Below are 14,495 nucleotides of genomic sequence, written 5' to 3'. Positions count from 1 at the left end.
ATCCACACCACACAGTCACATACGGAGAATGCAGTGGCTCTTCGTGTACAACACGCTGTTCAACAGTAGGCAAATTCAGCAGTTCTGTGTATTCACTACACCCTGTACTGTAAAATGTCCCTCGTCACCCCACCGAATATTGCCTAGCCACATGTCACAAACTTCTATCTGTGCCAGAAACAGAAGAGCATAATCAGAATTTCGCTGCGGATCGTGAGGTTTCAGGTGCTTCATTGTCTCAATCTTCTACATGTACCAGTGTCCGATATATTGGAACACTTTCCGCACTGTGGACTATTGCATGGACAATTCTCATGACACACGTGCACTAGTACTACTCAGGACATGTGCTGCGCAGTCAACTACAGCGACAGCAACCTCGTCAGTAACTTCTACAGGGATGGGACACCTTCCTCTTCCAGGTGCCACATCAAGCTCACCCGTGTTTCCTAATTTCGTCATCATTTAATGTGTACTATTAAATGACATCGGGTCTATCCTCAGACTTTCAGCCGGATTTATCTCCCAATGTTGCGCTCTGTCATTAGCATAAGACAGTTTCACTAACAGTGCATAGGCTCTCTTCTCTAGAGTCATAATGTTCACTCACCTTGTCAGTAGACAGCGTGAGTAGTGGGGCTGAGCCATTTCTAGCCCACTCTGATGACAAATTGATATTAAATTAACTAAGGAAATTAATTGATCAATTAATTACCCCTACTCCTGAAAACGTCATGGGTGTTCCACAGCCAGCACGTGGGTCCCACTCAGACAAATCCCAGCCCCCTCCCCTCTGGTGGTGTAATACAAGATGGTCGCCTCTGAAAATGTAGTGGGAAATTCGTTCAGCCTGTGTCAAGCCAATGAACTAGAAGATTATCACAACAGGAACTTAATATAGTGTAAATCATAATGCATTAATCAATTTTCGTGGATATTGTTTATTTATTTCCAATGTGGCTCTAAATTGTAGCTGGTGTTGAAACAATTAGCGGATATACTGTTTATGCAGAATATTGTTTCACACATACACACACAAAAATTCGCAGCTAGCAGCAGATTGACTAAAAAGATTAGAACTAAATGTTGCATGGACTATTTAAACAATTTGTGGGGATATTGTTGATGGAATATTGTATATTGTTTAAACAGTTTAAGCATGGTGTGGTATATTTCACATAGTTTAGAAATTGGAAATGTCACAGGAACTAAATGTAACACTGCACAAAGAGAGAGAGAGAGAGAGAGAGAGAGAGACCTTTGTAGATGACACAACAATATTTATACAATATGCGATATAATTGCACTTTGTGTTCCAAGAAATATAGCCAAACTTGAACACAGACTCTAAAAATATCGCAGCAGGTTCTGGCACACCTGTGAAACCTCCCAGTCTTCGTCCAGCGTTCCTTCTTGGGACATTTCGTCTGTTATTGTGGGAAATACTAAAGCCTACCTCCCTGAGACACTTTGTGGACTGTTTGACCCCTCAATACCCTCTCAAATGTTACTTTACACAATTTGTTTTGAATACACTTGCACACAAAACACTGCACTGTAGATGGAAAGTGTAATATGCCTGTGCTGGAAGTTGGGATGCCCCAAGCCACGGCCAGACCTCTCTAGTCTTCAATTCCAGTACCGACATCTTGTCGCCACTCGCGAGCAGACGAGTCTTCTCCAGTGCATGGGGAATGAGAATATATCACGCAAAATAAATAAATGCAAATACACTTGCAAATATATTGGATGGGAATATTGTTTGTAATCTGAAACGAAATTAGATGAGCGCCAATAAATGACGTCAAAACCTTAAAGACAATTATAATATATGTGGGAGTATTGTTTAAACATTTTCGACTAAAATAAATGTATAATAATAAAAATCATGTCAAAACTCTAAAGATGTTCCTACATCATGTAACAATATCGTTAAATACACTAGCACAGCGGTTTGCTATATGAGACACCATCGTAACCTGGCACTGGCGAAGCAATATGTCCAGAGTCAACCAGTGACCAGAAGCGGGCTATCTGGCCAGATCGTCGAACATGTCCAGCACAAGGAACTGATCAGCGGAACAAGTGAGTATTTCCAGAATGCGCCAAAACCCACATACAAAAGTGCACAAAATCTGTGACTAGCAGACCAGTACCAACTTGTCCTGCATTCTGCGACCAGCATTCATCAGCAGGTGGGGAGGAACATCGCACTCCTGTTGGCTCTCTGGGTGAAATGGTAGGTAGAAGGATAGATGTTATGTAAACCATCATCGTCCCCTCATTCTTCCATCGTAAGTTCACCAGTGTCTTTGCTTGTTTGTGTTTGTCAGTTTTTTTTTTTTTTTTTTGAGAGGGGGGGGGGGGAGGGAATGAAGTGTTCAAATTCCATCTACAGCGTCGCCACTGATAGGAGCAAGAATGCCATATTCAGGACAGCTTGCCATGTAAGTTAATTGCTTTTTTCTGTTCATACAATGTACCTGTATGTTCTGTAATTTTAGCATCCTCTTACAGCAAATTTTAGGCCATTGATGGGAAAGGCATTCCTCCATACTATCGAGCTTTGAACAGTTTGCTGATGTAACTTTTTTACTACCTCTCCCCCTCCCAGCAATTGTTTAGCCTGTAGATGGTTAAGCACTCCTTTGTACTATCGAGCTTTGAATGATTTGCTGGCGTAATTTTTTTAGTACTTCCTCCCCCACCCCCCGCCCTGCTAGCAATTGTTTAGGCCACAGGTGGCAAAGGCACTCCTCTGTACTATCGAGGCTTGAATGGTTTGCTGACATAATTTTTTTAGTGTCTCTCAGTAATATTTTACGCTGTAGGTAGGCACTACTCTACACCACCCAGTTTCGAACGGTTTGCTGCTGCAATTTTAGTGTGGGACGAATTTTTATTCTGTACTGGGTATTAAAGTCCTTCTCTTTGTTTTTTGTCGTTGCAGCTGTCATCCCCGAGATGCTGGCTGCGCTGGACCGCCAACTGGAGGCAGAGTGAGCACTGCAGCAGCCTCCAGCAATAATATGCAATCCAGATCAGCAAGAACGTAAGTGCATTTTATTTTCGTAACGTGTTGCAGCTAGAGAATTTTTGTTTGCGTAATATACCGTGGTTCTAATGATGAGGGCATGTAATGTATATACATTTATTTTTCGTAATACGTTGCATTCTGTTGGAGAATACGACTTTCTGTTTGTATTTCTATGAGATAAAGTAAACGATTTTCTGTACGATTTTTTCTTTATGTCTGTAACATATTTAAGAAATAATTACATTCATTATCTTATTGTTGTAGGCAGCGTTAGTGACCTCCAAGGAGAAGGCGAAATATAGGATTGAATAAATGAGACGGCGGCTGCTGAGGAACTTGAAAGGCAGCACCATCTCGCCCTTTTGGATGCAGAGGAGGAGTGGGAGAACTACCATATAGCCCAACTGAACTGCTAAATCCTTGGGCCCAGTGTGTAAAATGTGATTATAATGCAACTGTCGTCGTTACAGCGCATTATTATTATTATTATTATTATTGAATGCTGCTAGTTATTTTGGGATTTCTTTCTTAACTCTTGAGCATTGCACCTAATTTTTTTGTTATTCGTATGTTACAGATGCACCACAGTCATCACCAGCACCACCCCCCCCTGCGGGTCCGGGGATTAGAATAGGCCCGCGGTATTCCTGCCTGTCGTAAGAGGCGACTAAAAGGAGTCCATCCCCCTCACGGGGGTAGTTCGCGCCTGCGTCCGGAGACGGACGGTTCCACGACCTATCATCGTGGTCCTTTTGGTTTTTTCACTTCTCGTTTCTTCCTTCCTTTTGTTGGTTCCTTTCTTTGCTCTTCTCCACCTCACTGTCTTCCTTACTCTTTCCCTTGCCTTCTCCTTGCCTTCTCATTGCCTTTTTCTCCTTGCCTTCTCATTGCCTTTTTCTCCTTGCCTTCTCATTGCCTTCTTCTCCTTGCCTTCTTATTGCCTTCTTCCCCTTGCTTTCTCATTGCCTTCTTCTCCTTGCCTTCTCTGGTCTCCGCCTCGGCGTTTGAGACAGTCTGTCCTCTTTCTCCCTCTCTCTCTTCTTTTTCCTCTTCTTCCTTCCTCCCTGTGCGTGCCTGAAGGCCGACCCACGCGTTCGCACGCGTAGCCGGTGACGGGGTAACGCGTAAGTCCCCGCCCTGGGTAGACATGTAAGGCACGCGCGTACCCCCTGGTAAAGGCCAGGCCCGGGGAGGGGTGATTGCCTGAGCTGATACCTTCTGACCATGCCGATTGGTCCCTCCGTCTGTTTCTCGGGAGGTGTGACCTGAGGTGTAAACATTCACCTAAGGTGGGAGTGCCCTCTGAGAGGGTCCCCACAAGGAAGGAGCGCGCCATCGGAGACGCTGGCAATCATGGGGGATTCCTCCGCAATGGATTCTACTCCATCTCTTTCGACTTCGACCCAAAAACGGAAACGTGACCAGCCAACAGTGACAAAAGTACTACCGCCTGCCCCACAGTTCCTCATAGTTTCTCGAACTGAGGACGGAAAGGATTTTTCCTCTGTCAACCCTTTCGTTATTCAGAAGGGCGTAGATGCCATAGCCGGATCTGTCAAATCCTGTACCAGGTTGCGTAACGGCACCTTATTACTAGAAACTGAGAATGCCTTTCAGGCACAAAAACTGCTTCGGGTCACCCTCCTGTACACGTTCCCTGTCCGGGTGGAGGCCCACCGAACTTTGAATTCGTCTCGTGGTGTGGTCTATACTGGCTCCCTCGACGGATTGACTGACGAGGAGCTTCAATCATTCCTCGCTGAGCAGGGCGTGACGGCTGTCCATAGGGTCATGAAAAAGGTCAACAATGACCTTGTACCAACCCGGACAATTTTCTTGACCTTCGATAGTGTTAAGCTGCCATCGCGCATCAAGGCGGGCTACGAGGTTATTTCTGTTCGCCCCTATATCCCGACACCTACGCGCTGCTACCAGTGTCAGCGTTTCAATCACACTCGACAGTCTTGTTCCAATGCGGCTAAATGTGTCACCTGTGGCAGGGATGCCCATGAGGGTGACTGTCCACCTCCGTCTCCTCGTTGTGTGAACTGTCAGGGTGACCATGCAGCATCCTCCCGCGACTGTCCTGTCTATAAGGAAGAACGCTGTATCCAGGAAATTCGGGTCAAAGAGAAAGTGTCCACCTCGGCTGCTCGCAAGCTATTGGCTAGTAGGAAGCCCACGCTGCTCCCAGCGGGGAAATACAGTACTGTCCTCGCCTCTCCTCGGACTACCCGGGAGGTAGCAACCCAGACATGCGATCTGACCTTCAGCACCACGGTCGTCCGTTCGGCCAGTGCTAAGATCGCGCGGTCGACGTCTCCTCTTCCTCCCATCACCCCACAGACACGAGCACCTTCTTCAGCTTCTGCTAAGACGAAGACACCGAAGTCAGATGCACGGGCCTTCAAGAAGGAACCATCCCGTACAGACTTCCTCCGTACCTCGACCTCACATCCTTCGACCGGTACTTCCACTACACGTCCTTCCAAAAAGGCGCATAGGAAGCACAGTTCTCCTTCCCCGCCACGGCGCATTTCTTCTCCTGCGCCACCCAGCGGCTGCCGCCCCAGGCCGTCATCCATTTCGCCTGGCCGCACCGCTGGTCGCCGTACATCTGCCCGTTCACTGGCGGAGGAAGCTCCCCCTCCCGGCCATCCTCCCGAGATGGCCGATGACCCTATAGACCCAATGGACGATGACTGTCCGCCTACTGATAGCGGCGGCAGTGCTCGCTCGAAGCCAGGCCCTAAGCGGCCTTCGAGGTGACCACTTCTCTCATCTTTCTTTTCTTACGATGGCACTTATTCACTGGAATATTCGCAGCATTCGCTCCAACCGAGAGGACTTGAAGTTGCTGCTCCGCTTGCACCGTCCGCTTGTCGTAGCCCTCCAGGAAACGAAGCTACGCCCATGCGATCAAATTGCCTTGGCACACTACACCTCTGTGCGTTTTGATCTACCCCCTGTGGTAGGTATCCCAGCTCATGGAGGGGTTATGTTGCTGGTCCGGGATGATATTTACTACGATCCCATCACGTTGCACACCGGCCTGCAGGCAGTTGCCATCCGCATTACTCTCCCCACTTTTACGTTTTCCTTTTGTACCGTTTACACTCCATCGTCATCTGCCGTTACCAGGGCAGACGTGATGAAACTTATTGCTCAGCTACCTGCACCATTTTTGTTAACTGGAGACTTCAATGCCCACCATCCCCTTTGGGGCTCTCCAGCATCCTGCCCGAGGGGCTCCTTGTTAGCAGACCTTTTCAACCAGCTCGATCTTGTCTGCCTCAATACCGGCGCCCCTACTTTTCTTTCGGACACATCTCACACCTATTCCCATTTAGACCTCTCTATATGTACTCCCCAACTTGCACGCCGGTTTGAGTGGTATGCACTTTCTGATACATATTCGAGCGACCACTTCCCGTGTGTTATCCATCTCCTGCAGCATACCCCCTCTCCGTGCTTCTCTAATTGGACCATCTCCAAGGCAGACTGGGGGCTCTTCTCTTCCAGGGCGACCTTTCAGGATCAAACCTTTACAAGCTGCGATCGTCAGGTCGCACACCTCACGGAAGTCATTCTCGCTGCTGCTGAATATTCCATCCCTCACCCTCCTTCTTCTCCACGTCGCGTACCGGTCCCCTGGTGGACCGCAGCATGTAGAGACGCTTTACGTGCCCGTCAACGTGCTTTACGCACTTTTAAACGCCACCCTACAGTGGCGAATTGTATCAATTATAAACGATTACGTGCTCAGTGTCGTCGTATTATCAAAGAAAGCAAGAAAGCCAGCTGGGCTGCTTTCACAAGCACCTTCAACAGTTTTACTCCTTCTTCTGTTGTCTGGGGTAGCCTGCGCCGGCTATCTGGCACTAAGGTCCACTCACCAGTTTCTGGCTTGAAGGTCGCGAATGACGTCCTTGTGGCCCCTGAGGCTGTCTCCAATGCCTTTGGCCGCTTTTTCGCAGAGGTTTCGTGCTCCGCTCATTACCACCCTGCCTTCCTCCCCCGCAAACAGGCAGAGGAGGCTAGGCCACTTAACTTCCGCTCCTCGAATTGTGAAAGTTATAATGCCCCATTCACCATGCGGGAACTCGAAAACGCACTTGGCCGATCACGGTCCTCTGCTCCAGGGCCAGATTCTATTCATATTCAGATGCTGAAGAACCTTTCTCCTGCGGGTAAAGGTTTTCTTCTTCGTACATACAATCGCATCTGGATTGAGGGACATGTTCCCGCATGCTGGCGCGAGTCTATTGTTGTCCCGATTCCTAAGCCGGGGAAGGACAAGCACTTGCCTTCCAGTTATCGACCTATCTCGCTTACCAGCTGTGTCTGTAAAGTGATGGAGCGAATGGTTAACTCTCGATTGGTTTGGCTGCTCGAGTCTCGACGCCTACTTACCAACGTACAATGTGGATTTCGTAGGCGCCGCTCTGCTGTTGAGCATCTGGTTACCTTGTCGACCTTCATTATGAATAACTTCTTGCGGAAGCGCCCGACCGCGGCTGTGTTCTTTGATTTGGAGAAGGCTTACGACACCTGTTGGAAGGCGGGCATCCTCCGCACCATGCATACATGGGGCCTTCGCGGTCGCCTCCCTCTTTTTATTCATTCCTTTTTAATGGATCGACAGTTCAGGGTACGTGTGGGTTCTGTCCTGTCCGACACCTTTCGCCAGGAGAATGGGGTGCCACAGGGCTCAGTTTTGAGCGTCGCTCTCTTCGCCATCGCGATCAATCCAATAATGGATTGCCTCCCAGCTGATGTATCAGGCTCCCTTTTCGTGGACGATTTTACCATCTATTGCAGCGCGCAGTGTACACGTGTCCTGGAGCGCTGTCTTCAGCGTTCTCTTGACCGTCTTTACTCCTGGAGTGTCGCCAATGGCTTCCGTTTTTCTGCCGAGAAGACGGTCTGTATTAACTTCTGGCGATACAAAGAGTTTCTCCCACCGTCCTTAAGACTCGGTCCCGTTGCTCTCCCAATCGTGGAGACAACCAAATTTTTAGGCCTTACATTTGACAGGAAACTTAGCTGGTCTCCACATGTGTCATATTTGGCCGCCTGTTGTACCCGTTCTTTAAATGTCCTCCGTGTTCTCAGTGGTCTGTCGTGGGGAGCGGATCGAACCGTCCTACTTCGTCTATATCGGTCGATCGTCCGCTCCAAGCTGGATTATGGGAGCTTCGTATACTCCTCTGCACGGCCATCCATCTTACGCCGCCTCAACTCCATACAACATCGGGGTTTACGACTTGCGATCGGAGCATTTTATACCAGTCCCGTAGAGAGTCTTCATGCTGACGCTGGCGAATTGCCACTCACCTACCGGCGCGATATACTGCTTTGTCGGTATGCCTGTCGGCTACTGTCAATGCCCGACCATCCGTCTTATCGTTCCTTTTTTGACGACTCTCTTGACCGTCAATACGGGTTGTATGTCTCTGCCCTGCTACCCCCTGGCGTTCGCTTTCGTCGCCTCCTTCAACACCTTACTTTTTCCCTCCCTGCAACCTTTCGAGTGGGCGAGAGCCGCACGCCACCTTGGCTCCAGGCTCAGGTCCGCGTTCACCTTGACCTCAGCTCGCTCCCAAAAGAGGTCACTCCCAGTTCGGTCTACCACTCCCGTTTTTTGGAACTTCGTTCGAAGTTCATCGACATGACTTTCATTTATACAGATGGCTCTAAGACCAATGACGGGGTCGGGTGTTCCTTTATTGTTGAGGCACAAAGTTTCAAATACCGGCTCCATGGCCATTGTTCGGTCTTCACAGCTGAGCTCTTTGCCCTCTACCAGGCTGTTCTTTACATCTGCCGCCACCGACATTCTGCTTATGTCATCTGCTCAGATTCCCTGAGCGCCATCCAGAGCCTCAGTGATCCGTACCCGGTTCACCCCTTCGTACACCGGATCCAACGCTCTCTTCAGCAGCTGGTGGACGTCGGTTCTCCAGTTAGCTTTATGTGGGTTCCTGGCCATGTCGGTATCCCTGGGAACGAAGCTGCAGATGCCGCGGCCAAGGCTGCGGTCCTCCAGCCTCGGACAGCTTCTTGTTGTGTCCCTTCGTCCGATTTTAGCAGGGTGATTTGTCGGAGCATCTTATCTCTGTGGCATGCCGATTGGGCTGCACTTACCGACAACAAGCTTCGGGCCTTAAAACCTCTTCCCGTGGCTTGGACGTCCTCCTCACGCCCTTCTCGGCGGGAGGAGGTCGTTTTAGCCCGGTTAAGAATTGGACACTGCCGGTTCAGCCATCGCCATCTGCTGACGGCTGCGCCGGCGCCGTTCTGCCCATGTGGGCACTTGCTGACGGTTAGACACATTTTAATGTCCTGTCCAGATCTTAACACACTGCGCCTCGATCTTAACCTGCCAAATACTTTCGATGCCATTTTAGCGGATGACCCACGAGCAGCTGCTCGTGTTCTTCGTTTTATCAATTTGACAAACCTCGCTAAGGACATTTGATGATCCTGTTTTTTAATCCTATGCCTGTCAGTCTGTCTTTTATCGTGTTTTCCCTTTTAGTTGTTGTGGTCAACTTGTGCCTCGCGGTGCATTCTTAGAGTAGTCAGGGCGCTAATGACCATTGAAGTTGTGCGCCCTAAAACCACAAAAAAAAAAAAAAAAACCAGCACCACAACAGCTAGCTGAGGCACAGGTACCTAGATTAGTGGTTGTGGGGCAGGAATCAAAATGCACCTGAGAGGTATGCACAGCTAGCAAAACACCACTTGTGTTTGTGAGAGAGACAACTGTGCTAGCTGTGGCCTCCCCCAACAACAATCCACTGCCGCCGCTGCACTGTCAGCCCTGGCACCATTGCATACTGCCTGGCGACAGTGGGCAGTCCAGCCTGAGGAAGAAGAACGTCCCAGCCCCCAGGCTGGTGGTGTTGAAGGCTCCAGCATGCAGCAGCATTGCTGGACACTGTCACCTCAACCGGGGTGCTCCCACTGGACGTCACCACTGCCCCCTCCTGCTACTCCAGCTCTGACTGCTAGCCTTTGCTGGCAACAAAAGGTATGTCTGCCTTGGTTCATACCCCTCACACCAGCAGGTGCCTCCTCTCCAATGCTTTCATCCACCAGGTAGACACAGTTGTTAGCTTCATCTTCTAGAAATAGTATTACTAAGAGTATTAACGATTATGAACCTGCTGCTAGTGGTAGTACGGTACGACGTCAGATTAGGGGCATCGTCACCACTCTAGAATACTCGGCAGTTGCCAGGGCCTTTGAGGGTCGTATTTCTTTCACTAGAATTGAGAATCCGGCTCTCAGGTATTGAGACCCAGTCAGAGTTCTAGAAGCAGGACTCTGAGTGCTTGCGGATGAGCTCCTGAAAACCACAGATGATCCTAGGTTTAATGACTTTAAACCTAACTCAATACTGTGCTGCGAGTTGACTCACCTTCTCGTACAGCAGGGTGTTGGTCAAGAGAAAAGATTGTACTACGGTATATCTGGGGCATCTGGTGTGATAATGGCATTATATCTCAGAACAAATCAATCGGCGAGTGCTATCGTGAACCCATCTTCGTTGCTATACTGTCCCAGTTTCCCAAAACGGAAGTTAGAGGGTCAGGTAAGGCAGTCAGCCAAATACAACACCTTGACAGTACTGTGCTGCGAGCTGACTCAGCCTCACATGCAGACGAGTCTCGCTGAAGAGAAAATCCCACACTACATCTGGGGTAATAATGGCATTATATCTCAGAGCATATGAATCGGCGAGTGGTATTGTGAATCCACCTTGGGCGCTTTACTGCCCCAGTTTCCCAAGATGTAAGTTAGGGGGTCAGGTACGGCATCCAGCCAAATACCACACCTCAACATCCATATTCATGTCTATGATCCACTCAATGGAAGATCTAGTTACATCGAGCTCCCTAATGATGTAGCTGATAAGAAGGCTTCCAAAATGAAACGTTCTGGCATGTTTTGCCAGGTCAGTCCTGACTCTCCAGAGAAATTAAAAGAAACATGAATAGCGCACATCTCGATATGGAGTAGGTCTTGACATTCGTGGATGTTATAACTTTGCCGGCACTGAGTTCCTCATAAAGATTCAGGACATACCTAAACTTGAGGCAGAAAATTGAGGAATATTGGTTCACATTTCTGGTCTGAAGACTCAGAAAAGCAAACCAGATGAAGCTGATGACAATGATGACAGTGGAATTTGATTGTTCGTCACTGCATGCTCAATGTTAGGACAATCACCGCTGCTGCTGCTGTTAGTTTTATATTACTTGTTGCTCTACCTTTGAGAAGATCTCATGTACATGAGTCAAATTCAGTATTCCATGGTACATTACCCTATCATTAATTGAATAATTTAGGGTTTTTTTCGTGGGTCTTATGAAAATAAGATTCATTAAGCCAGGTATTCACTTAAACTGCCTATCACCAATCTGTACTTTCCTATCAGTCACATTTATACACTGCATTTATGGCCTTCCCATGCGGACCCCGAGTGTTCTATCTATCTGGCCAGGGCCATGATGGTTAATGAATGGCAGCACCATCGTTATTGCATGGTTTTGTTTTTGCTGAGAGCTGCCTGAGAGATGCATAACCGGCTTAAAGGTCTCTCTTAGTGTTTGCTGTCGATCCATACCGGTATGCCCTAACCTTAGCAACTGTAATATCTCTAGAACAGCTTTCCGTGCCTGAATGACTTTCTGCTTAATTGACATCAGACCTCTCTGCAGCGTGGGGTTTTATATATAAGCATTCATCATCTCATTATTATGTGGCTGCTCCCCCTTTTCAATAACTAGGGCCTCTACATGTATTTCCGCCTCATTAGTGCCAATCTTTTCACTTAAGTCACTTACTTTCTTACCAGTTTCATTATCTAATTCATTTAATGTTTTGATCATTCTCAGAAGAGTCTGGTAACATGTCTCTAGCTCCAAGTTTATGCATGTTAGTCTGAATTTTTGTATCCATGTACAATCGAATATTATGTCTATGTACAATCATTCTCTTGGGTTGAGAGCCCGACATTCATGCAAATTTGTCCTTGGTACAGCATATACTGATGTACTCTCTCCTCTTACCAGGATACATATACAGAAACTCTACAAAGTTTCGCCTAACCAACCATAATTCCGTATTCTTGTTGTTTCAGTAACGAGAAACTCATACTGTGAATGATTGCAAACAATCGGCACATACCTTTATAAATTATTCAACAGCCTGTCATTTCCTACATGTGCTTGGTAAATGTATTTTAAATTCAGATTGTCTTGTTTCAAGGCTATAAAGAGGTTTGCATTATCCCTAATCAATTGTTTTGGGATCGTGGTATATAAAAACAGTGTTTGGCTTTAATTATTCAGGTAGTGAGTCACCACTGCTTTCACTGAATGTTGTGTATGTAACGTCTTTTACACCATGCATTATGTTCTGTAATAACTGATACTTAGATTAAAACAGTGTTTTTGCAAATACATAAACATGTTCAATTTGGACTCTGTCTACATGTGTTGACAGTATCATGAGAACATTTGTCTTGCCGCAATTGGATGGACCTACAATGTTTGTTCATATATTACAGTAAGGAGTATTCTATTCTTCTTCTTCTTCTTCTTCGGGACTTCTTTTTCACCTTCACAAGACCAGTTACTTGCAACAAAGTCCTTGTGACGAAGATGTTTCGCCCACCCTGCCATGATACCAACAATGTGAGATACCAACAAGTAGTGAGTGCACATAGAAAGGTACACACACACTTGTAAGGATGGTCATACAGTAATATGTGTGGCCATTGTTGCTCACTTGTGGCTACACAGAGAATTCAACAACATATATGTACCTATGAAAAGAAACTTCATCATTCAGTTTGACAATGACTGGTGAGGAGGTGTTTGAGCAACTATCTGCAGCTGCATGAAATAGGCACAGCCTTGAATATAATGATATTACCAAGTGTAATACTATGACTATAATGAGAGAGGTATGGAATAAAATACACACAGTTTGAGATTATGTCTACACATGATTTATTTAAATATTGTACACTGGATGCAGCATTTCAAAAAGAATCACCAAACTCCTTAATAAATCTTTTTGATTTGCAACAAATTCTGAGCAGATCTCCTTCAAACCAATGGCCACCTCACAATACTCAGGTTTTTCACACATACATTTAACCTGTTTCTCGTTTGACTCTGGGTTGATGCACAAACAAAGGTGCTGTTCCAAATCATCATGTTCACTATGCACACATAGAAAGTTTACAACATTATTGCATGTGGATTCTATGGTTGGCAATCACCGACTCAATCCCTCCAGTGCAGCGTGTTGCAGCGTGTAGCACAGTATCCATGTTGTATATGTTCATAACTATAGTGTACTGCATATAAACACAAATGTCACCTGATTTCGCACATGGTGCAGAGTCATCATACACTGTTATAACAGGTAGTGTCACACCAGTAAGGTGTATGTCCGGTATGGTATGAGTTGGATAATACTCTGTGGTCATCTGCTGACTGACATAAGTGACAAATTTAATCCTAGTTGAACTTAGAAATAGCAGTTTAACACCCTTCGATGTATTTTCAGTTTTTATCCTCACATGCAAGTTCCAATCATGATGTGCTTCTATATCAACAGTTGCACATTTCGTTCCACTAGGAGTTATATGTAGCACACTTGGTATCTTCTTATACACAGTATCTGCACTCCGTCTCTGCAGTACCACAGGGAAATTCTGCTGGAATGGCTCATATGTCAGTGACCAGTACTGCATTCCATCTTGTTGGTCAGGACCAGTAACAGCACTTGAGGCGTTGGGAAAAGACCATACATCCTCACCACAAAAATCAATGAGCAGCAGAGACAATTACAGCAGCTCCTTGTCCTGCTCCAGCAAGTGGGCTATGTGTAGCACTTCCTTATCCACAGCATCTGCACTCTGCCCCTGTGCTACCACACGCATGTACTGGTGGGATAAGCTGTATGTCGGTGACGAGTACTGACATCCATCTTGCTGTTTAGAATCAGTAGTAGCATTTGAGGCGTCAGGAATAGGCCGACCATCCTCATCACTCTAATCAGTGAGTGGGGCAGACAATAACAGTTTCTTGTCTTGCTCCAGAATGTGGGCAATGTGTGTTACAGGATCCCTTGTGATCACCTCTGGGTTTGACATGTTGGAGGTTTTTGCTGCAACAGGTCCAGATGTTGGTACAGGTCTCAACAACATGGTGGCTGAGGTTGGTGAGAGAGCAGATTCAGCAGAGGTCGAGGTGCTGGTGGTTACTCCTGCAGGTTCCGTCAGGCCGAAGGCAACTGCTGAGCAACGAGATGGAAGTGCCACATTCAGACCAAGCCACAAAACAACAAATAACGATGCTATCTACAGACAAAGATGTAACATGCGATATTTACTTTTCCACTTCTTCCTGCTTGCAAGGCTGTGCTCGGTCTT

This window comes from Schistocerca americana, chromosome 3 (genome assembly GCF_021461395.2).
Source record: "Schistocerca americana isolate TAMUIC-IGC-003095 chromosome 3, iqSchAmer2.1, whole genome shotgun sequence".
Classification (NCBI taxonomy): domain Eukaryota; kingdom Metazoa; phylum Arthropoda; class Insecta; order Orthoptera; family Acrididae; genus Schistocerca; species Schistocerca americana.
This window is presented reverse-complemented; position numbering follows the sequence as displayed.